The sequence below is a fragment of the Sinohyriopsis cumingii genome, chromosome 14, assembly GCF_028554795.1.
Source record: "Sinohyriopsis cumingii isolate HCF-2022 chromosome 14, ASM2855479v2, whole genome shotgun sequence".
Lineage (NCBI taxonomy): Eukaryota > Metazoa > Mollusca > Bivalvia > Unionida > Unionidae > Sinohyriopsis > Sinohyriopsis cumingii.
Genome location: NC_142974.1, coordinates 63,091,792 through 63,117,928, shown reverse-complemented (window position 1 = coordinate 63,117,928; position 26,137 = coordinate 63,091,792). Strand labels below are relative to the sequence as shown.

The 26,137-nt window shown below is 33.7% G+C and overlaps 1 long non-coding RNA gene across 2 annotated transcripts; it reads left to right on the top strand.

Annotated features, from left to right (window-relative positions):
* The first annotated feature begins 7,400 nt into the window (after nt 1-7,400).
* LOC149783989 (uncharacterized) lies at nt 7,401-17,370 on the top strand. 2 transcript variants are annotated; one of them, XR_016413715.1, is made up of 3 exons: nt 7,401-8,728; nt 9,221-13,053; nt 14,703-17,370. It is a non-coding gene; the product is annotated as an uncharacterized LOC149783989 (long non-coding RNA). The 2 variants fall into 2 exon arrangements; XR_016413714.1 differs by having other exon boundaries at nt 7,412-12,280; nt 13,012-13,053.
* The last annotated feature ends 8,767 nt before the right edge of the window (nt 17,371-26,137 follow it).

Genomic DNA, 26,137 nt, shown 5'->3' with positions numbered 1-26,137 from the left:
TACTTTAAGAAAATTGTCTCTTTTAAATAGGAAGTTAATATATATATCTATATATCTATATATATATATATATATATATATATATATATATATATATATATATATATATATATATATATATATATATATATATATATATATATATATATTAAAGTTCTAAGTTCTGTCTTGTTTACAATGAAACTGGACTATTCAGTTGAAATGATGAATATCATGTTATGAAGGAAATATGTATAATTAAGGGCTTCGTAAGCGAAGAACTCATTCCAGTTTTAGATATCACTGTATGAATCCGTTTGTGATAAGACTGTACAGTTGTTTTCAGATATAATTCTAGAAGTTCTTTTGTCAAAGTCTTAATTGGATTATTTAAATGAGTATTATCTTTAAATTAATATAAAACTTGGAGTTCTTTCTGAGATAGCTAATATAGTATCATTTGGATTGTAATTTTTAATACGTTATTTGTCTCTTGAGTTTTCTTTTTCTATTATAGAAAAAATGCATGTCGATTTTACTTAATTTGTTTTTTTTCTTCTTCATATGTATGTTTAGATATTTGTTGACCCACGGACTTTTAATCATTCAAATGGACGGAATGCAATTCATATTGTCAAAACGTATGTCCTGTAATGTGATATGTGCATTGTATAGGATATTATGTGGTTTGATAATATTGTGTTTGTTGATTTGTCGACATTCTCGTGATTAAAAGTTACCTTATATACTCATATCCTTTGTTTTGACGTGACGTCATGAAATAGTGTGCACTTCCATGTTCACCATTTTGATGTCCTAGTATGCAAACCGGCACCAAATAACACAGTGTTCGCCCCAGTAAATAATGATAGCATCTCTCATTTGGAGTGTACGAATGTCGTAACGCATCATATTTCTTTAAAATGCCATATAAACTATTTGCGAGCCCGAAATATTAACATCGGCGTTTAAACATATATTTGTTCAAAATAAAGTACTTCTCAAGTCCATGTCCTCTACCGAGGCGCTAATGTCGAATTTAAACGCTTTTTTGTAAAACATTTGTCATATTGTCAGATATAAATCGAGGGATTAATGTACTTATAAAGAGATTACGTTGAATTATATTCCGAATATTAAAGAAAAGGTCGTCATTAGCTTTAAGAACCATGATTTTTTTACAGCGGATATCTGGCAAAAAAGCATGCACCAAAGGTAGCCTTAAAAAGGATTATTGATCTCCTAGAATGGAAAGAAATGTGCATGAAATGTATGTCCTTAAATTAGGCATATGACTGAAGAATATAATTGTTTTTCACATTGAAATTGTTTGGTGAAATTGTATCTAAGTTTTGAGCATATATATATATATATATATATATATATATATATATATATATATATATATATATATATATATATATATATATATATATATAAATTCTATGCAGTATGAGATGTTATACGATTTTCTATTTCTTTTCAGCGTAAGGTAAGTACTTTCAATTCAGATGAAAATGTATAATTGTCAAAGATCTTCTGATATACGCCTTTGACAAGTTCTGAACAAACAAAACTGAACCAATGATGTAGTTTTCAACATCCACTAATGTTATCCATGTACTGTTTGTTTACTTGAACAATGTAATATTCTTATTGAAACAGATCATTATCAGTGACAAAATGATACATTGTAACTTTTTATCAATGTTTATAGGAAATTGGAACAGTTGGAGTTTTATATTATAGAAATTGTTTTCATAAGGAAGACGCTGAATAATAACTCTTCTGATGTAGGAAATGAAAATGTGAAAGAAGTGTTACGTACACTTTACACATATACACGTCAATGTTTGCGATTCCTCCATTGATATGTTTTGAGTAGGCATTGAACAATTCTTTCCAAAATATTATGCCTGTAAAAATGAATCCTCCAAAATATGCGTTTAAGGTATTACAAATTATATGTAATATTATCTAATGCGCAAGGGGTCAAAATAATTGTGTTAGTCTGCAAGAATTCGATATATAAAAGATATTGACAAGCATTAGTGTGAAATTAGCGAAAGTGCATTTTGAATGTAGTGATTCCTTTCTAATGAACGCAAAACAGCACAATACGAGCACATAAACTAAACAATAACAATATTTAACATACCTAATACTTTGCAGATTCGTTAAGGTGTTTGTCTCAATCCAGTTTTGCACAGAACGTCAGTATTATCAAAATGTATCATAGATGAATAATGTGGCATATACGTATCATATGTTGAAATTTTCATTAGCGATGTAGTCTACCTTAGTAAATATTGCCGAAATCTACTCAAGGCATTAAATCCGATGTGGATTAATATGTGGAAGCTTCAAACGTAAAAGTTCTCCATAGGACATAGCATATAACATCAGTGAAAACACACTTGAATGAAGAACTTACTCATTGGTATATTGTTTTAAATTGTTTTACTGAAATCATGTACATTATTATCCTGAAAGGGAAATATAATGTTGTGAGTATTCTTAGTTACTTGAATAGTGTGCTGAAAACACAACATGAAATAAATGGTATGCAATTGCATTACAATATGTTATACTTCAATGTGTTATACAGTGTTACTTTAAAATAAAATAAACGAAACGTTTCTTTGGTTAAGTAAATAACAAATATATTTGATCTCGCATGTGCAAAGCTATAGTATTTTCACCAACTCAATCAAATATAACCGGTTTTGACAAATATCATCTATTCAATAATATAAATCAGGATAAGATTGACGTGTAACGAAATAGACTAAGTTAAAATACACGATGTTATATGGAATGATGCGTCACTGTAGCTCAGAAGGATTAAAGAGGATTTCATGCAGATAATTACCGACCGTCCCGTGTTCAGCCTATATATACATTAAATGGACAGTACGAGGCAAAACAAACTTGACACTGAACATTACACTGGTAACAAAATAACCATAGACATGAAACACAATATAACAATTAAGTTATATGACCGTTCAGACCAACACTTTAAGCATGACCGTACTTAGAACTAAAATAAAATTGAATGAAGAGAATGTTGCAGAGATTAGCATTTACCCTGAAGAAAATAAAAGCAGCGTTGAAATTAGAACATGAACCCGATGATATATTATCTATAAGTTTGGATAGAATAATCGTGGTCCTTTTCTTTCACGCGTGTCTTTAACAATCTGCTATACAACCATACCTTTCTTGTAACAGTCATTTACCAAAGTCATATTAGATATATAGGATTTACCATGGTGTCATTAGTTTGGTACAATTGCTGTAATTGTTTTCAACATTTAAGTAACAATACTTTTTGCAAAACCTTCGCATGAAATAAGATGAGTGATTAACCGGTACAATCAATGTCTTTTCCTTTTAGCGTAAGGTAAGTAATTGTAATTGAGATTGACCATTTTTGAGAATGAATTTAAGTAAGTGCTTTTTTCAATGTAAGTAAAATTTAACCAGTAATGCTATTGATGTTGTACTATAAATAAGCTCTGGATTGTAATATAAGTTAGCTATGGCGAGACCACTATATGCAGTTCTAATCTGATATAATCAATCACTATCCAGTACCTTAAATCCTAACGCTATTATAATATATTCAAGTTCTGCCCAGTCCAATCACTGATATTGCCTTTCACTATAATCTAGCTTTACCCAGTTCCTTAAAGTCTAATGCTATTCTAAAAGAGTCAGAATCTGCCGAAACCACTTCATGTCATTTTTATTCTGATATAATCAGGCTCTCTCCATTACTATAAATGTAAACTCTATTTTATTTTAATCAAACTATGACCAGTCCAATAAATGCTATTGTTATTCAGAGAGAACCAAGCTATGTCATGTGTCTTAACCTATCATTCTATTCTAATATAATTAAGTTTTGCTCATAATACTACATGCTAATGTGATTGTAATATATTTAAGTTCTGACCAGGCCGTGGCATGCTATTGATTTAAGATAGTATTACCCTCTGCTCAGTACATTGAATTCTAATGTTATCCTGTTTCAAGCATTGCCGAGTCCAATATATGATATTGCTAGCGTAACATAATTAACCCCTGACCAGTCCTCTATATACTATTAGTATTTTAATATAAACAAAGATCTGCCCAATATCTTAAATGATAACGCTATTATTATATTATCGAGCTTTGTCTAGTCCACGAAATGATGTCTATTCTAATATAATCAAGCGTTGTCCAGTCAATTCCATTAAATTGCTTATGTTGATCACGTAGAGAAATATCTAACTTAAACGTAGCATGCTATTCATGAAGATGACGAGGATTGATTTATATTATATAATATGTTCCAATAATAATGTGTTCGAAGTTCTTATGATAGATCCTAGGTACTAGTTAGGTGCTGGTACTCAATGTCCTACTGTAGAATATTCATTATGTATACACTCGATCAATAAACGTAATAGAAACATAACTGCACTTATTTACATATATCCAGGCTGTAATCAGGAAGTTAGAAAAATTATGAAACAATGACGTCTTCTTAGTGTCAACATTGACTATTGCTATCATGGGAAAGGTTGCTTGCTGGAAATCATGCCAGATTACGTTGATGGAATAAATTAGTATTCGACCAGATACAATTCGAAATCTGCAACGATAATTACGACATATGCCATGTTATTGTTAGACATTGAATGTTTTTGAAAAAAAGAAAATTGTTAGGCAAGCAGTCGCTAATCAAGTCAATGAAATATTTTAAAATTTATGAGACATAACATCCCGGTAAAGTTGTCTTTTGCGTCTATTAAACAAAGTAATCTACAACGCTGCAATTTTCTAAATAAAAAATGACTATTGTGAAGATGCCGACTGTGTAATGGTTACATCTTTTGGGTAATTTTATGTATGTTGCTTTTATGATGAAAATAGCTACGAGTTGTACTCAGATTTTTAGATGCAGGGAGTAATTCAACAAATTATTTTTCTTGCAGGCTTCTGTGGTAGGTAAATTTTAATTCAGACGAATCCATTTTTGTCGAATACATTAGTTAATGAATGAGAATTAACCTCTATGCATTCAATTACATGCATCTAATAATGTGGAATCAGTGGGGAATATTGATATTAAACATTGACCCTCATTGTGACTGCTACTGACACTATGCTATAATGTATTGTGCGGATTACGTATTTTTAAAATTCTGTTCAAAATACTTCTATACAAGAATGATAGTCTATGTACTGAATGCCAATAAGTAAAGAGTGTCAGTTTGTGTGTGGTTTAGATTTTTAACGTAGCTTTAACTATTTGTCAGAGATATTGCTACGATGTCTGCAGTGTCGCAGTTTATAGTGATGTCTAGCACTGGAGCATGATGCCGCATACATGTAGCATGATGTTCCACCCAGTCACATTATTCTGAGTGTCAACCAATCCTAATACTAACCTCTTATTGCTGAGCGCATGGCGAGGTAGCTCTTAGTGCCATTGTTTATCAGACGTTAGTTTGAGTCAGTCCGGATTCGAAACCACAATCTCTCGCATCGGAGGCGGACGCTCTAACAACTAAGCCACTGTAGCGGTTTGAACGATTGTCACATCTTTATATATATATATATATATATATATATATATATATATATATATATATATATATATATATATATATATATATATATATATATATATATATATATATATATATATATATATATATATATATATATATATATATATATATATATACATTTATATATATACATATATATACATATATATATACACATTTATATATATATACATACATATATATACATATATATATATATAGATACATATATATATATACATATATATATATATATATATATATATATATATATATATATATATATATATATATATATATATATATATATATATATATATATATATTTCATTGACTTCACCTTCGAGTTTCACATGTAATAAATACGATACCACATTCTCATTTTCGATCCGAGTCTCAGGAAATATTTCGTTTAATTGGGCTAAAGAATATATCTCAGACGAACGGCTTAAACGGTATTCCTACGCAATCGTAACTAACGTTATCTGTAGACCTTGCTGAGTTTCTTATATATTTTACGTAGCTATAGCTTGGAGTATAATATGTATGCAGTAGCATGAGTGACTGACTAAAAGACATATTTCTTTAGTTCAGGCTGCTGAGGTAAATAATTGTAAAGCACTTGAATAATGTTTGTTTATCGAATCATGAAATTGCATATTTTTTTCGGAATTAATCTCTCTCCAGTTCGTTAATGCTCTTTATTATGTGGAATAGGAGGGGTTAAATTTCACAAGTAATTGTGTCGGATTAAAATTCATGTTGACCTTTGGTCAGCAGCGTTTTGAAGACTCAATGATACATCGATTCCTTTTTGCAGGTCACTAATTTACGTCAAAGATATTATATAGAAGCTTTCTAGTATTTAAATGAAATTGTTTTGTACGTTTCAAGTAGCTATAGATAATAAATGAAAAGCCTATTTAAATGCCATTCGTAAATCACTAATATTAACAATTTATATTGTTTCAGACTCCGGTAAGTAATGCGAGTTGGAATAAGCCCGGTTTGTGAAAACCAATAACGGAAATGGTATTAACGAGATCAACGTCATTATACAACATTGATATTGTGGAAAAAGTAGTTGTAAATTCAAAAAGTAATCATGACATATTGGTTTTGCATTTATAGAAGAGATCACATTGTATATTATGTTGCATAAAGAGGATCATAACTTTTGCTAACTTGTTATGTTTGAAAGAACTCACAACATAATTACTGGTCTATACCTTTTTTGATATTTATAGGAAGGAACAAGGACCCGGCATGTTCGTATATCCAAATTTGAACGTGTCTTATGAACGTATATTAAGCTCATGCTGATTGACATTTCCTTTGCTGCTTGCAGAAAACCATGGAAAGCTCCCTTGATAGTAGAATGACATTATTTTCAAAATTATGAAGTTGCAGCTTTAACAATGACAAGAATCATTGAAAATGGTGCTGCTGTAATACATCATACCGTTCATGCTTCGAGCACAGCTTGATATAATGTATCGACCGCACAGATAAATGGAGAACTGCACAAAAGCATTCCTTGATATAAAGAAACATATTTATTAGACTAGACACTATCAATAAGTGATGCTGGAAGTATACATCAGTGACATATGATGGATACCCTTAAAGTCAATAACTTCGATAGTTACTAGTACTCTTTTGAATCTTTTAGATCAGGATATATAACCTTATATATATATATATATATATATATATATATATATATATATATATGTCTTTAGCCTGAATAATTATATGATGCTCTGTTATTGGTGTAGTGTAATTCTCTTCATATTTAAGCTACTCTTTAAATCCAATGCTTTAATCGTTCCTTTTAAATTTAAGGCAGTCATGCTTTACTACGTGATGAAGAGGAATGACAGTATAACGCAGTATTTTTAACTGCTAGACAGAAATTACTGATTTAGATCGATATAATGTTTTCATGCAAGGAACACATTTTAATTGCTAATAGAGACAACGATTTTGTATTGATACATCATTTTGGCATCTTTTTCTGGGCTTTCTTATGTGTTTTAAGAAACGTTTAGTTATGAAGTACAATTGTCTTTAATGCCATCAGTTATTAAATTGTGTTTTTAAATTTATTTCAGGCTCCCGTGGTAAGTAATTTCATCATTTTTGTTAAACACATTACATTTCTGTTTTAATTTAATTGTCACCGCCAATTCATTGCATGTTTCTGATTACCTGTAATCATTAATGCCGATAAAAACATATCTGGTTTTTACCACTGTAAGACAGATGCCGTACCCAGTTGTATTTGATACTGTTTTGCAAGACCCGTATCACTGTCTATATTATGCACATATGTGCTATGTATCAGGCATGTCAAAATTACCTTAACCAATTATCCATATATATTTCACCTTAAAAATATGTATCTTGTGTTTCTATGATTTATGTTGTATAATTTGTACTTACATTTGACTGCAATAGCTAATCTCTAATCAGCCACTGATTTGTCTTTCAGACAGAGGTAAGTATTTTCAACTGAACTGAACGACTTCAGCAGAACAAATTAACCACATTATTCTTCTTGTATAAAGCAGGTCGTTCAGGTTCTTTCCATGCCATCTGTTATGATGAATAAGCAATATTGAAATACCTCTCATAAATACACCAGTATATTATTATTATTATTATTCAGAAAATGTAGCCTTTTATTAAACAACGCACCATTATACATGAAATATATATTTTACGTTAGAAATATGAATAAACATAAAGAAAGATATAACTGTTAGAGAAAGATTGTATAATGTACACAAACAAAATTTGTTTCGATGTCTATGAGAAAGATAGAATAATGCACACATCACGAGTATACGTTTGTTGTAAAATTTGCCATTGCATATCTCAAATACTTTCTTAAAGTGATATAGGACATATCAATGTTATAGTTGTGACCTAATTGTAGTAGCTATACATATATGCAATACCACGAATAAGTCGTTAATGTGAACAATCCATTTTCCTTTCAGGCTAAGGTAGGTGAATGGTGTTGACATGAATTAATTACGTAAGTGCTTAAGCTAGTATAAATAAGGTCACGCCAGTCTGTTTTACTTTTTTATTTTTGAAGAATCAATGATGGTGAAATACCGAAATTAACGTGCCAGGTTAGTATTATCCTTATCATTAACCTACATCCGATTCACGCATGGTATGAATCGCATCATCTGAAATACTCGTTGCATGTATGGAGAAAGCGGCATTGAATTAACTGCATCAGATTATTAGTGGTGTATACCTAAAATGGCATTTAGTGCAAGAGAGCCCTAAGTATTGTATCAACCTACATTCAAACATGTGCTAGAAACCTATATCATAATAGAATATGTTGACGTGTCTACCTGTTTCACTTCCTCTGGTGTTGCATCGAAAACATTTGCTTCATAATAATCATATAAGACGCCTATCATTTCAGATCAATCAATAGCGGTGGAACATCTTTCAAAAACACTGCGTCGATATAACTTAGAAACAGCAGTTTATATTGGTATTTGTTTAGTAAATGTGCTTCTAAGATTTCAAAACGTTAATATGTAGTGAAATACTGTATGCAGTATCATGGCTAATTTACTTATATGAACCGTTTGTTTTCCTTGCAGATTAAGGTAAGTAATTGCTGTTGAGATAACCGTTGCTTCATGAACTCAGTCTTTGCATAATTATACACGTTCCAGTCCGGTAATTCTACTGAATATGGGGATTCATTAAGGATGAAATACCGAATATAAACGTGTCAGATTACTTTGTTGTCGACAAGTGAAATATTGCAATTAAAGGGCGGATTTTCGCTTGTTAAATAAAATACAGAAATACACCACAGCACACCACTCATTTTCCCTCAACCCTGTATGTCTGTCTGTCTGTCTTCTCTCTCTCTCTCTCTCTCTCTCTCTCTCTCTCTCTCTCTCTCTCTCTCTCTCTCTCTCTCTCTATATATATATATATATATATATATATATATATATATATATATATATCAGTGTGTTTAACTCTGTCCGTCTGTTTCTGTCTGTCTGTTTGTCGATATGTAATATGCGTCAGCTTTTGGCAGGCAATACAATTATGCTAGGCATGGGAAGAAAAAGGCATATAACAAAACTTTGGTTAAGTTATAAATATTCAATGAAGAGTACGAAATATAAAATTGGAGTGGAAAAGTTGCAAAATCCACACCAACACTATTTTTGTTTCAATGTTTCCATACGCATGAGTACAACGACGCTAAAGCTGTTCCGCTGTTACGCTCAACGGAAGCTCTACCATACTTAATTATTCTCCTGCAGTACTCTAACGCTAATTTAGTCAAGTGATATTAAGCTTATCCTGTTAATAGTAGTGCCAAATATCTCTTAGTATGTGCTGAACTTATTACTGAGTATTAATTAGCTTTATTTTTTGATTGGTTAATCTGAACTCTTTATATTTCTTTCAGGTTGAGGTAGGTACATTCACTTTATATGAACGATGCTTATGAAACAGATTAAGTAAGTGCTTACCCTAGTATACATCAGGTTATGCACATTCATGATTTGCTCTTTATTATGGGTACTTATTAAATGGTTGAATACTAAAATACAACATGATATCGTATTGGTATTGTTTTTCCCATTTTACGTCATCTCCAGTATGATATATTGCATAGCTCTGAATGACCGCTACTGTTATATACATTCAGGTTAATTCCAACATATGCAAGAAATCTTCAACGTAATTCGTCTCAGGGACTCCGAAATTTCTTTTGTTACCAAATCAATGTTTACCTTAACCACCTAAGACACGTATAATAGTAGAAAAGGACAATATTACCAAGACCAAACTCCGAACTAAAGCAACACTTAGAACGCACAGGAGTTGTTCTTGCCGTAACAAAAGTTGTATTTGCGAAGATGACACTACCGTAATTAATCCGACGCAGGGAAGAACTCGTAGCTATGTAATAACCATTGGTATTTCTAAGAAATCAGTTAAGAGCTGGCAGCGATTAAAACGTGCTGTAGGAAATAAATGAATATACAATGTAACCTGTGCACGTAATATTCCATACGTCATTGTTTTTCATTCCTTTGTTTAATATATATTTGATCAACCCAATAATATAAATTATTCATACATCCATCTGTGTTGTAATGACGGATTGGAAGTACTAAGCTCGATATTCGATTACAATCTGCCGTATACAATGCATGAACATGCTGGTACACACACACACACACACACACACACACACACACACACACACACACAATAAATACATATATATCTATATATATCTATATAACCTTTGTGAGCTTCGGATGGCTAGTTTTTGGCGTGTGGTGGTGGTGTTTTATGTCACAGATTAATGCAAGCAATAAAAAATCCCAAGCAAATACAGAAAACAAATCATTGCAATATAAAACAGTGCTCTTTCAGTTCATTTACTTAATCAGTTGCCTCATTAGATTCGAAAGAAGCAAGCGTGCACTATCTAGCTTAGGAATGTGATCCTCAGCATGGAAAGCGCTCTCTCTGCTTCGTAAACGTTTGGAGAATAACGTCACTGAAATCAGGAAAATGATTCTGTATTATATTTTCATTAGAGTTCGACTATGTAGAGAATCCTTTCTTAGATTTTGCTGAATTGTTTTTTTTTTTGGTTTATTTACAGTTTTAAGTAGGTATAAAAGAAAATATTTGAATGTGTATGCCATACCAGTATCCTGAATGCTTATGAACAGTTCATTTCCTTTCAGCCTTCGGTAAGTAATTTGACATGGTATGAAGAATGTTCGTGGAACAAAGTACGTAAGTGCGGATTATTTCATTACTTGCTCTTGACGATGCGAAATCAGTAAAGATGACATAAGAAGGTTAAACGTTCCATTTTATTATTATTATCATTATTATTATTATTTTCATTGTTTTTATCGGTAGAGTTGTTATTATATCCTCGATTAAGTCAACCCATGTTATACTGCATCGTCCGAATCATCTTAATTATGAAAATCATGTGAGAGATGACACTAATATTTATTGAGAAGGAACTACTATTTATCTATATTCAGACATGTGCTGGATTTCGGGTATAAAAATAAATGTATTGACTCTCCTTTGTGTTTCACACACTCTATTAAACTTCTAAAAAAGTAACAAGACATGTAAGATGCCCATATTACCGTAACAACAGTATAGTGAAAATTATACATTTCGAACTTTATTAATAACAAAAACATGTAGCAACATTTTATTGTTGTAACATATACAAAATATGAATCTGTGTAGAATAAAATGGATTAGTAAGTGGGAAGCAAAGACATATTTTTACAAATATCAATGATCCATGCAAGAAGAAATAAATGGCATATTGGAAATAGGCGGTGTACTTGAGCAGTTAGCCTGATTTACCTGAAACATTCTGGACCGTACGAAAATCTTTCTGATATTCAGATTGAATATATGAACATATTGTAACTTTGTTTCTGGTAATTAATTATCTCAGTTTGTAAATAATGTTGAAATCTGCCCATGTCATATTAGACAGATGTGGTCATTAAATTGTGGGACAAAATGGAATATAATCATTTTATATTTTCCATTTTAGATTACCAGAAAATATATGACAATAATAGACGATTAAATTATATTATCCCAAGATTAGGACGATGGCATTACAATGTGAAGTAAGTCGACTAGAAATAAAATGGATCAGAAATATACTGATTTAGAACAGATTCAGATAAGATCACTTGATGCAAACAATATGTATCTGTACTTTACGCAAGAACAATCATGATCCTGTACAGAACATTAGAGACATATTTTTAGTAAACAGCATAAGACGCTTATTTGGTGGTGGGAGCTTAAAGTTATACTTTAAACAGACCATTTTGCTATACTTAACGTCTCTGTTTGATATTTAGGAGAAACAATTGAGAAATTCCTACTAATCGCTGCTCAACATGAAAGGATTTATACATAGGTTTTGTAATTAGAACGTTTATTTACTAGTTATTCGGCACGTATTATAAGAAACTGTCATTTTGCACCTCAGACATTTTGCGAAAAAAAACACGGCATTGTTTCTCTTCGGTCAAATTATAAATGTATACAGCGAAGTCCAGAAGCTTTTGTCTTCTTGAGATAAGGGCACCATTTTGGAAAACAGCAAAATAAACCAACAAACAAAGGAAAAATGATAGACTAAACAAGCCAAAACGAAACAAACACGTATTGAAATAGTATCCATTTTGTACCCATTACCGAGGACAGTAAAATTATAATTTTTAAAAATATTTTCGTCTTTTTATTTTTCACCTGTTTCAAGTATTTTATGTTAATTGTCAATACAATAACTAATATATGAAACACGTACTGATAATGTTATGTTTGTGTTGCTTTCTCTTTGGCTTAGGCGTGTACTTCCTCTAAATGCAAACATCAATATTGATTTGAGGTAAGTGAATTCTGAAAGTATGAATTATCAAAGCTATGCAATGCTAATATTGATTCCTTATACTGCAAAAAGCATTATGTGCTTAGAACTTCTGTTTCTCAAAGTAATTTCTAATATGGATGCATTGATTAGTGTGGATATTAAGATATATTGACATTCGCGATAGTTTGGATTTGTTGGCATCAGTTCTCAGTTTTCGCCAAGAACATGTATTAAGCAAAAAGCGCAACTAACAATCATGCCATTACCTGGCGGAAAGTATATTTGTAACTGTAAGAATGAAAGTTCGAATTTTTATATATGCTGACGCTACGTGTTTTAACGTTTCATTAGCAAATACAGTCAATGTGCGGAGCAAATTCCCTGCCGGGTTTGCTGTACTGTTGGCATACGTGATGGAAGAACTTAGCCACGAATGTTGTTTCGTTACCAGGACTCGGTTACTATGTTTAAGAAATTACTGAAGGTTTCTGCAAAATGCATCACAAGTATAAAATCACCGTAGGTTAAATGCTTAGTTGTCTAATCAGGACTTAACTGCCTCGTGGACAACATTTGTGCAGTCGCTAACGTTTAAATGGCAGTTTCAATGCTTGACGTACTGAGCTGGATTGTAGCAGACCTTATATCAATGTGCTGCACCTCTAATAAGTCGACAAAGCCCAATAAATGTCCCCATAGCAATCGTGACTACGTTAATGAGCAATCTAAAGAATCTGTTCTCGTGTTAGGATTATTGGGTTCAAGTGATGTCTGATGCGCACGGTTATCGTGTAATTCTTACTAAGCAAGATTATGTCGCTAACATGCATTATCGATACGACTTATAGGAATTTATCCATTCTATGCTTGGTTGGTTGTCTGAATCAGATCATCCATTTGTGCTAAAGCATAGTAATATATATATATTTCATTAGGGTATTTTCTCCACGGTGTCGTGGATAACTTTACTAACTCGGCAGCAACATCACTGCCACCAAATTGATTTCAAAACACGAGTTTGCGTTAAACCCGCGTTGGATCTTCAGTACGCGCACATAGTTGTGTTATAGTACGATTGATACTTAACATGAAATCCTGAAAATGGAAATTCACCGTCATTGGAGTTTCTGCAAGGCAAAGCCCATACTTCACAAGCAGGGTGATTTGTTTCTAAACTTAGTTCATGCGTTAGTTTTACTGGCCAATCCTGTTTAAAAGGCTTTGACATCGTCATTAATAATACAAAAAATAAATAACCACAAAGCCTTCAATCATAACGTCTAATGGTATAAGTCCTTCTCTTTTCATACTTTGTTTCTCCAGCCACATTTTATAGGCTAGAGTAAGACTAGAAAATGAATGAAAACACGAATTTACATCTTTCTTTATTGTGTTTCTGCGAGGCAAATTAGGAATTACAACAAAGATAATTTAAACCTTTGCAAAACCTTACTGACTGGGTAATTATTTTCTAATGCGAACCAAATTTTGGTAACCTAATTATGCCACGTTAGTATCACTTAATTTGGGGGTCTTCAATCAATTTGAAAAATAGAAACTCTTTAATTATGGGTATTTCATTCAACAAATAGTTCACAAAAATAAGATTGAACTTACGAAAATATGAACACGCACACGTCTGAATATTTTCCGTTGTTCGTTAACAGGTTATTTCAACACATTGAAGACCAGAATATTTAAACAACTGAGCCAGATGCCTTTAAAGTAACGAGTGTTGGGGTGTCATCGTGATAACCTGAAAATGGTATTATTGTATACATGAGTGTCAGCTGTACATTATGGTGCTTATTATTGAAGTTAATATAATACATCTTTTGATGGAGTGTACATTGTAATGTATAGGTTCCTCTATGAACCAAATGTTTTGATGTAGTGCATATTATGTTTCTAGATGGAATTGAAATAACATATGATAATTATTGATCTTCATAAGTTGAAATTGTTTTGTCTTGAAGAGTATTTGCATTGTGGTATTGTTGGTCGTATTGTGCATAACATAGCTTCTTGTAGAATAAAAAGAATGTATTAATTTTATGGGTATCGTTATACAACTTATAGATAGTTCAGTAAGAAAAGATTACGCAGTCATTTGTTTGAGGTGGAATTGAAGTTATTTGGTTTAATTTAAACTTATTGTATGATGAATCTCTCTTGTCTCTCTAAATATTTTGTTGCAGGTATATTAGTATTTACGTCTGTACATACATGAACTCGTTTTCAGAGAGGACTATTTAATTTTCGACGGAGTTGGGGGTGTATTTGTGCATTTTTTGTTTTCAAAATATTTTCGAGACAAGAAATGCGTAAATAAAATACTTTTCATTATCTATAGAGAACTAAAATCGTGCCACCATAAGTGTTAATATCGCTGAGAAAAATAAATCATATTTTGATTGTAAGAACAATTAATTTCCTCACCACCACTTCAGAAAACACAAAGTAAATGGTCGATCCCTGAAGAGATATAAATCATGTTTTGAATAATATGCATGTATATCCGAATTAGTCAGTAATTCTAATGCGAAAGGTCAATATGTATTACTGATCAGTGCCTATGATTTAGTATTTCGTTAAACCAGTTCCTGACAGTCAATATATCTACATTTACCAATGAATATGTTAGGGTATATAACATATTAAATTACAATCGCTTGTCATTAGCAGAGGCAACTAAAGCTTAAGAAGTCTATTTGCTATAAGCTATTTATAGAGATTATTAGCATTTGAAATATGTTTATATTTGAAACGCCATTAAGTTTGCATTAGCTTTAGATATTTGCTGCGATTGACTATAAACGCTGGTTTAAAATCTACTTTATACGATATCAAGGCGATGAGGATATAATAAAGCAGAAGGATATTTATATGTAACACAAAATAGTTTTGAAAGCAAATTCCTTTGATAAATTTATAGGACCATGTAAACATTTACTAATATAAATGTATATCAGGACTACATGATGATTCGTATCATACTTTGGCAGTTGAATCTAGAACAACTATTCCCATAGAAAACGGAAAGCCCTTCATATGACGTTTTGCTTTATAGTTTTAATTAAATACATGCAGATGATACATATTGGCTTGTTTGATGATTTCATATGAAGTTGATACCAAATGTGCCACAGTATCGCTATCAGTTGATATATGATTGATTATCGGTCTGACAGAGTGTCTTTATGAGTTTGTTCCCATTTCGCATGTCGTATTAGACATTACGTTCGGAAGTAACACAACATTTACAGAGATAACGTCTTGATAAAGTTTAAGAGATACATGTTTTTGATGTTCTTGATTTAACTTGATTTGAAAGACTCATTGAGAGCTGCAACATTTGGCAAGGAGCTTCATGTGAAATTCTTTTCATAGCATGGTATTTTGTCAACGTTTAGTCCATATACGTTGTAATTAATTTGTGTGTTTCTGTTTTAAGGAGTCAAGTTTAGCTTTCGTTAGGTTTTGTCTGTTAGAGCAGATTAACACATGGCTGTAATTTAATCCGAGAAGGTAATTTGAATAAAGTGTCTTACCCTGGGACACATCGGTAAACAGGTAGGGATTATTTCAAGTTCGCGTTCAAGCTCGCGCCATTTTGGTCGCTAGTCCGGCATATTGACCACTGTATAGATACCTTTCGATACCACATATTTGTTCAGTGCATGCTGCTAGAAACTACCTTTTTAAGGAAAAACTGCTTATAAATCTTATTGGTAATAACTATAAATATTTTTACTTGAGGACATGTTTGAACTTGTCTATTGAGAAGAATGTTTCAGTTATAACTTTAATGAAATCATGACAAAAATTACATAGCCTGAAACTGACCTAATGATGTTTTCAAATTTGCATAGATGCTATCTAAATAAATTTCGTCATCTAATTTACCACTGTAAACCATAATCTTCACGTATTTTGAACTCAAAGTTAAGCATATATATAAAAAGGTTTGTATTTTAAAACATAGATTATTGACTTTTCATGCTTGAAGTTTCTTTGAAATGCAATTAGTAAAAAATAACATCTTGAAGTACGTGATACACATTTATTATTGACTACATTATTTATACTAAACAAGTTGGAGACAAATACTATTTATCACACGTTTATGCAAGGAAATCTTCTATGTGGTTATTATTCGCGTATGTCTACTTTTCTGGTTTGGTTCTAGTTGTTTAAGATTTATAACTGAGTATTAAAGTTAAAAAAGGAATGTACCTTGAAATAAACTATAAGCTTGTAATATTAATATTTAGCTGTACTTTTATTACGCTGATTGTTTTTGAATAATGTCATTAAAATAATAATTGCTTGAAATCCTTGTTTTAGTCCTATTTCAATCTATATTCAGTCATATTTATAAAGTAATGATTGTTCCAAGTCGCCATCGAAATATAAAGTTACATTGCGAGAAACAGCAAAATGAAGCATCGGTTCGTACTCCTTGTACATTGAGAAGATCTTTTTGAAAATATTTCTTGCAATCTATCACAAGTATGCTCTTTCTATGGATTTACCACTACTTTTGCCAGATATTGTTCAGAGACTAGGGGAGTTTTATACGTTCTCTTTCTATTTTCCTAACACTCTGTCTTTTGTTCTTTTCCTTATTTTGAGCTGACGTTACTTCAAGACAGTACTGTCGACACCAAAATCATCAGTCAAGATACTTACCATATTTACCATATTCCAAATACATATACATCATATTGGAATTTGCAACAGATTGTTCCGTGCCAAACATTTTAGAAATGCAGGTGTAATACCTCAAATTTAAAGCTGATTTTGAATATCTTTGCCAGTTAATAAACAGTTGTGGTGACATCTCACGTAATTGTTGATCTTGAATTCAAATATTGTGAAAAAAATATTGCTCAAGCACAATGAACAATAATATATGCTGTTATATGAAAGTTATGTACGAACACTAGAAAGGTCAATAATGAATCCGCACGTGTTCACTAGAAACACGATCTATCCAGAGGAAAACGTCATGTGTATGTGTCAGTTGAACTGGTGGCGATACAAAAACGTGACTTGCATCTCCAGGAAAATTACGGATACGTGATCGACCAGGCCGTGTCAGTTATTTATGAAAATTTGCGATCCAAGGTCGGAACTTTGCATTGAACTTCAGAATCTCTTTTCGATGGGGCGTTTGAAAAATGTTTGTCATATGCCTTTTAGAAGCGACTCAACGACATCGGCGCAAGATCGATCAGGATGTCGTCGACCATTCTCAGCTCTCGAATCAGCAGCGCCATGTCAAATATATGACAAAGCAGGTACAATCTGATCTTGCTAAGCACTTTTTGATACGTTTCCAGCGTGGGCTTTGTCCACTTGACCATCGTTTGTAAAGCAAATCCAGCTAAGGATAAAAGGAGCATGAACGGATTCACCATTCGCACTCGTAAATACGATTTCGTCGAGGGCGAGCGGAACTGATACGGCAATTCTTAGCAGGTCTCGATAATGCCGATACGCGCGTTTGTATACAAAAACCTTTTGATGGGAATAGCGGTAATACGATACTAGTTCCCTATGATCCTCATCTGACTTTTTTTCATCGATGTGATTAAAATCGATGACCTTTCTGATATTATTCTGCTGAATCGACTAAACTATGCATTTACAATTCAAGATGATGAAAATATTTTAGTAAAAACTTGATGTGTTCACTGACCTTATCTGCTTTAACTCTCGATTCTTGCACGGGCTCTGTATAAAGCCACGATGGGTAATTTTTACCTGCAGGACAAGATCGTCTACGCACTGTACCGCTTCCACGACCTGGAGTAAATCGTAACTTTTTTCTGCAGAATAATATATCCTTTGATGATATTTGCAAAGGTAATAAAAACCAGAGCGATTTTCGCCACGTTGAGGTTCAGGTTTTGGAAGACCTGTATCGTTAATAACATAACACCTCTGTTCACGGACGCACATCGACTTCAGTAATTGCTGAAATACTTAACTTGGTCACTAATTTAATTCAGCAGATGCGGCGCTGCCTTTTGAAAGATTATCAAATTCACCCCATGTTTAGAAACACCGATCAGATTCTGTTTACATTAATTCGGTTGAAAATTATCCAGAGAAGTATACGCCGCTTCAGCTACATCTGGATCGATTTTTCCCTGCACGTTGTGCATGATCACGTGAAACAGCGTTGATGAACCACTACTACAACCTCTTACATAGCTTTATCAGATTGTTCATCGAGCTCCGTCACATTGACGATGACATTCAAGGTTTCGTACTCGCATTCAGAAGGCTGAAAAAGCAGTATTTTGTCGATGACATCGAGCAATATTCGTTTTCTGCGAAATTGCTTTCTCTTTTAAATACTGATATGCAGTCGTGGTCATTTTTGTGCGCGTCATCGTCTCTCTTTCTTGCAAACTTACGACGCTTAATGAATCCGGCGTTCACGCTAGCATTGTTAATTCAAGGATGTAGATTCTGGATGAACTCTGAACTAGCCCTTCGATGCCTTTAACTAAGTTAATCGATCCTCTATCCTTACAACTGCTGCTGTAGTATGCGTCCAACGGAAAAATTAAAACAAATTTACTTTATCGTGCTTCAATCACTCGTATGCATCTTCGAGCAAGGATTTACACATAATCTGCTCTCGGTTGATCTCGGCAAAATGTCCGGTGGTCAGCTTGAGCCCCTGCAGATGGTTTCCGGCGTACCAGGCATACTGACGTTTTGTATCGTCGAACAGTAAATGGTACATTTCGATGGCGATTTCTATGACTCAGCCATGGCATAAGTTAAATTAGTTGGATCAATGTAAATTTATTCGCTTGTTGCTCAGATGAGCTCACATCGTCTTATATCCAGTATTATGAATTTCTGCCTAATCGCCGTTAATTTAAACGTGAAATACTTGGTGCACATTGCGGAAGCGACAGTAAAATTCGAGAGTGATTGCCCAGATGGTTAAAGTAATCTCATAAAACCAGTTGCCATCTAGTCTCAACGGGGAACGCGCTTTGATTCAGAAGTGAGCCGCGTACCTGAAATTTCCAGTTATCGACCGTCACGAGGATCTGGATCTGAAGCGAGAAATTAGACGTGGCTCCAGCTGCTGACCATCCTCTTCTAGTGTACATGGGTGAGAGGTGATGAGCGAAGACATAATAAGCCTTGAAAGAGGCGAAAACTTCCGATGCCGCCGAGATGATCACACCACATCACTTTCAGGGTTTCCGTTGATCAGTGGGATGTGCTCTGTGTCACCCTTTGTAGACAGCTTCACTGTCGAACTTTGACATCGAAAATGAGTTAACACCTAAGGTCATAAGATTAAAAGATTCCTTTTCGAAGGATCATTTTTCAGATCAGATAAACCCGATCAGAACTGCGTGATTAAGATGCAGAATTGTTATGATGGATGTGGAACTCACTGGGTGAACGACCCACTGCAGCAAGATGAGTATTTCGATTCTTGAGGTTTATCTCCTTCATACCAGGTGTAGGGCTAGAATGGGCAGAGACATCCAGTAGAAATGATGACTAAACATGTTCCCCATGTAATCAGATAGCTCACTATGGAATGTAGAGATAAAAACTCTCAGATCGTGAAGGGTTGCGTGAAAATCTCTCCTGAACCATCAAAGACAGTACTTCCGGAAGCGGCAACGTCATCGTAGGAGTCGGTGGTTGTACCTGCGACATAGTGTAAGTTTTGTTATTAAAAAATGGTATTACTGCAGGTATTGTGATCTGGATACGAGCTGTGAAGATCTTCGGATAGAAAGAAATGTGTATATGGGAGGATGTGATCAATGCTAACAACCATAAACTAGATACAGCCAACAAAAAATGTCAATCACGTACACGCTTAAAAAATGCCATAGGCTAATCTGCCGATGATTCTTTTAACGAGCAGGAATCGCAGAAAACCACCCAAAACATGTTCAGAATCGAAAGCGTCATTTCGACATAAGGTCAGAAAGTCTCTCCACAATGGTTTGCCTACCCTGACACATTTAACTCGTGAATTCCGATGACGGCTTTGAAGACCTTGTTCCAGGCAACTGTGTTGCCCGTGTCAAATGCTCACTGAGTGCATGGGCAGTAATCTAATCGTACGCTGCTGCAACGGTTTTGCCAGAAACCTGCGTGCAATTATGTTTTCTTTGGTAATCCTATCTACTCAAATATGATTGCATCATACATTACTTCTAGGCATAGGTTTATATTGAAATCCCTCCCCTTTGTAACTCACTTATCTTCGACATTCCGAAGTCAAGGGTCGTATATACTGACCCAGGATCATATCTTTAAAACTAAAGCCAACCAACAATTTTAAGCAACGTTTTATTTCTCAGTGACCCTAAATTAGTAATGTTGGAATACATGTTTTTCGGAAGCATCGTGGCTGTATACCAGTGTTATCACAAGCAATATTTTCAGCTCTTAGGAGAAAATCAAAGTCTCGCTAAATATATTGTGATCGAAAATTTGGTTAGTGCATTCAGTGCCTTTTAGTATGACCTACCTGTATGGCTCTTCTAAACCAAAATCTGGCTAGCTGTATGATTAGCCAAACCTGGCTCTCCGCCTGATTGTCTCTTTCCATAATGTACATTAATGACGTTTTTTCAGATGTAAACGTTTGGATAAATGTATGCTTAGCCACAACTTGACTAGTTTCTGCTATGCCTTTTTGTATAACGTAAATTGATAGGTGTTATAAACCATAGTCTTTATAAGAGTATGATTAGTCAAATTTGTCTATCCCTCTTACTGTCTCTATCAATAACGTACACGTGTGACCTTAAGCAGAAAGCAAAATTTAGATAAAGTGTGCTTAGTCAAAGTTGGCTAGTATCTGCTATGCCTTTTGTACAACTTACATGCAACTTACACGCATTACTAAATGTCAGCTTTGGCAAATTTTTGTATATAGCCTTTAGGTAGAACTTCAAAACTGAAATTAAATTTCAAATAATTGTATGGCAGCCAGCATTTGCATGTTCTGCTGTGCTTACACGTTTATCATGTAGGCAATAATACGTTTCTTTACATCTGATTTGGCCATCGACTGATTGGTATTGCTTATTAACTTAATATACAAATTATAAAACTATACATACATTAGGGTCTCTGCAGCTTTTTAATTACAAATGACCGCACTCCAATTAGAGACACATCTTCCCCTGGGTATCTCAATGGTAATAGTGGTGGCACAAGGAGATCAGGCTTTTTATTTTGCGGCTGATTTGTGCCATGGTATGTCATTTTCATATTAGCCTAACGGGTACAATTATTTACAAAACTTATATTATGTGTAGGAGGATAACAACTGACAAAAAAAAATATTCTCTGTATAAATGTTGGGGTGGAACTATAGAACACTGCATTTGGACACCTTGGTAGGGGCAGCACGATAAACATTGCCCCCAGTGCCTAGGTCTCTCTTGTTACCACTGTATTGAGAGTGATTTTAACTGCCAACTATCAAGACAGCTACATGATAAGACTCAAGTTTGCATGACAGTAATTTCTTCTCACCCTCCAATTAAGATTAGATTTACCTAGTTGAATAAATAATTCGATGAGCTAATGCCATGTCCTGGATGAACTTTTATTTGTCTTCTTCAGCATTAATATCTAAAATCAATTGTCTTCCGCAGAACCAAATGATGTACACCAACATGAGGCAGTCTAAAGAATGTTTGCCAAAATTTAAATGCAATCTACTAAATCAGTCTACTAAAACGCAGATTTCAATTTGTGCTATTACTGACATCAAAAATAGATGTACATGCTATAAGAAATGTTTCACAGTAGATAGCTATCCGGAGACAAAGCAGATACAGCAAGGCAGTTTTATTAAGAATCAGGTGCAGTTCATCTTTCAACTAAAGGTTACTTTCACTATAGCGTTATTTTTATAATACCGAAGGTTGCCAGAATATATATGCCATCAAAATGGCGGATAACCCCATCTCACTATGGATTAATATCACGTAAATTAAAACAATGAGTGACGAATATCTTGATGCATTACCCTACAAAACGTTACAAAAATGTATCTTTACACTTATAGAGATTATTGTGTGGTTCGCGGATGTGTGTGTGGCTCTGTTTATGTGTGAGAGGTGGATGTTTAACTTAGCTTGAACAATTACTTTATCATATCGCTTCGAGATATGCAGAGTGGCATTCAATTGCGATGTCTAGCACTGGGGCATCATGCCGCAGACTTGTAGCATGTTGTCACACACAGTCACATTATTTTGAGCACCATGTCGACCAGTCCTAACACTACCTGTTAATGCCAAGCGCCTAGCGGAGTGTCTGTTAATACCATTATTATAAGCTTTGGTATGACTCGGCCGGGTTAAAGCCAGCTATCTCTGGCATCAGAGGCGGTGCACGCGGATGACGTTATCCTCTACAGCGTACCTTTTTGTTATACATTTAACATTTCTGGTAAATATTTATGAATACGAAAGCAGTCATTCTCTAGGAACGCTAAACGTTTTAGGTTTATATATAAATAAGTCTGGAAATACAAAATGTTTTCACTTTATTATGTTGTATGTATTATAACAAATGAATATTTAGTGCCAAATTCAGCCATGCGGCGGTAGAAAAGAAGTTAGTATTTATTGTAATGGATAAGATTAATAATGTATATAGCAATTTTCAAATGCAGTTCATGTCTTCTGGACCCAACAAGCATCCATTCAAACTACATACTTACAACTGTCATTTTATGATGTACATAATTTGGATTATAATATGTAATAAATTGATACATAGATCTTATATTAGTAAAAATGTTATCACAAAAAGAACAGCCCCAAAAAAAATTAAAAAAAAAAATTAAAAAAAATCAAAAGAAAAGAGCTTCTATAAAAGTCCAATAATCTTAATAAATTGGAGATGATGAAAAGAATGCCTCAATCTCTGCGGACAAATTTTTCGGATTGATCCCATACACGTTGAAGCTAAGATACACGTACACTATTAGGACATTAGCTGAGATGTCGGATACACATTTAAAGGTGACAAGAAATATCCAAGCGAGATTCGTTTATGCCATAGTGATTATCAGCTGAGCCGGAAACGATATCGGTGACCTGCGCTTTGCTGTTTCCGTTTTAGCGTGGGTCAGATGAAGAATCAAAAAACGCAAATTTATGGAAAACTAACGGCAACTACAATGTCCACTTTTTATGTGGGTAGTGAGCATTTGCGTAAAGATAATCGAATAATACGATTTCGCCAGAGCACGTGGATGGGTCATTACTTGCAGATAAATACCACTTTACACTGGTAACAAATTAGTTTAAGATGGCCTTGTTCGAGACAGTAAGCAAGATAAGCTTCTGAGACTTTTTTATGTATGAGCATCTTTGAGTCTGAGGAAGTCTTCGATGGGTGAATCTTAGCCGTACATTGGCAAATATCGAACCAAAAACTAACAAAGCCTTTCGTTGTGAGCGTGTCAGTGCTGGATTTGTCAAAACACTTGATTTTCGAGTCCTATTACGATAAAACAATTTCGGTACGGTAAGGATACGGAATTAAAATGCATTACACATACACGAATTCGATTTTGCTGCATGCAGCTACCACTGATGTCAAAGCAGACTAGGCTGAACCAAATCTAAACAATAGATTTCACATCATCAAGTATCTTCTGTTCAGCAGAAAACAGTACATGTTGTTACGATCAAATATGAGAGTGCACACTAATGTGTATTTGATAATGTTTATTGGCCTCACAAAGGCTATACAAGTTCAGCACATCACAGTACAAAATTATCTTCGGCACGATATATATGTAGAATGTTAGCATAACGATTCAAATTGGTTGAATTTTAACGCAATGGTGAGTGTGGTTACATTATTCATTGCTTCTGGAGGTCGCGTTACCCAACCACGAGAACTAAATCCATGAATACTTCTGTGTTTACTGATACCTGATTAATCCTTATTATAAGGTTAAATAGTTTCATGATAGTATGGTCGCAAAATATGCTAACAGATGCAGTGCCGACTAGCACAACATGCTTTATTTACAATGCAGTAACGATTATAAATAATTATTTAATGGGGCGACCTGTACCAGCTGTTTCAATGTAAATACACTTAAACACATTTGTTTGGGGGCCTCACCCCAAATCGTGAATACGAAATGCTTGAACGACCCCGCGGGTAAACGTTACGCACTTCTAGTCAATTGCCCATTTAACTGGTACAATTCTACTGCAAAAATAAAACCTCTTTCTGGGGAATAATTTAATTTCCAGCGATTGTGTGTTCTTGTGGTTTAGCGCACTTTTCATTACAACACACTAAAATAAGACCTATTACTCATTTAGTTTTTGCATCTGAAGATCGTCCTTGACCAATTACTGTTACTCAAACAAGTACATCATTGTTGAGTAGCTGTCGATATCTCGTTTCCTTCATCTGTTTCTTTGGTAAACAAACTAGATTGGATATATCAGCGAATACCACTACACAGTTATAGAAACAATCCCGGAGTGATTTCGCACCTAGTTGTGTATTCAACGACCGCCTTGTTTGCACGAGCTTGAATACTTACTCGAAATTGGCTTTGAAAGGTTGATCAGGACAAATTCAGCGGTTAGTTTCTATTTGACCATTAAAAAAAGATTATTTTTAAGTGTATACGAAGAAAAAAATTCACTATCGGTCTTGGCATCCTGCATCAGTTGATCAAATAAATCGTCCGTAAATTCCGCAACCTTGTCAAAACATTCAAAATCTGTTTCTTATATTAATTGATTAATCTAATTTTAAATACAAACACCAAGAGACTTTTAAGTTAAGTGCTGACTGATTCGAACTGAATTGAGTCTCTGTCAGCTAATGATGCTGATAATGTAAAAATATTGCTGTCGATTCATTTTGTGATATTGGTGATACAAAACTAAAACTACGTTGCCACTTATCATTTATCAATATTGCCATTCGACCAAACGAACCCTTACTTCCATTTATGAAAAACAAATATAATCCAGACTGGTGCACCATTCAAATGTGACTTTCAGGTTTTCCAACAAGAGCAGCAGGAAGGGGTGAT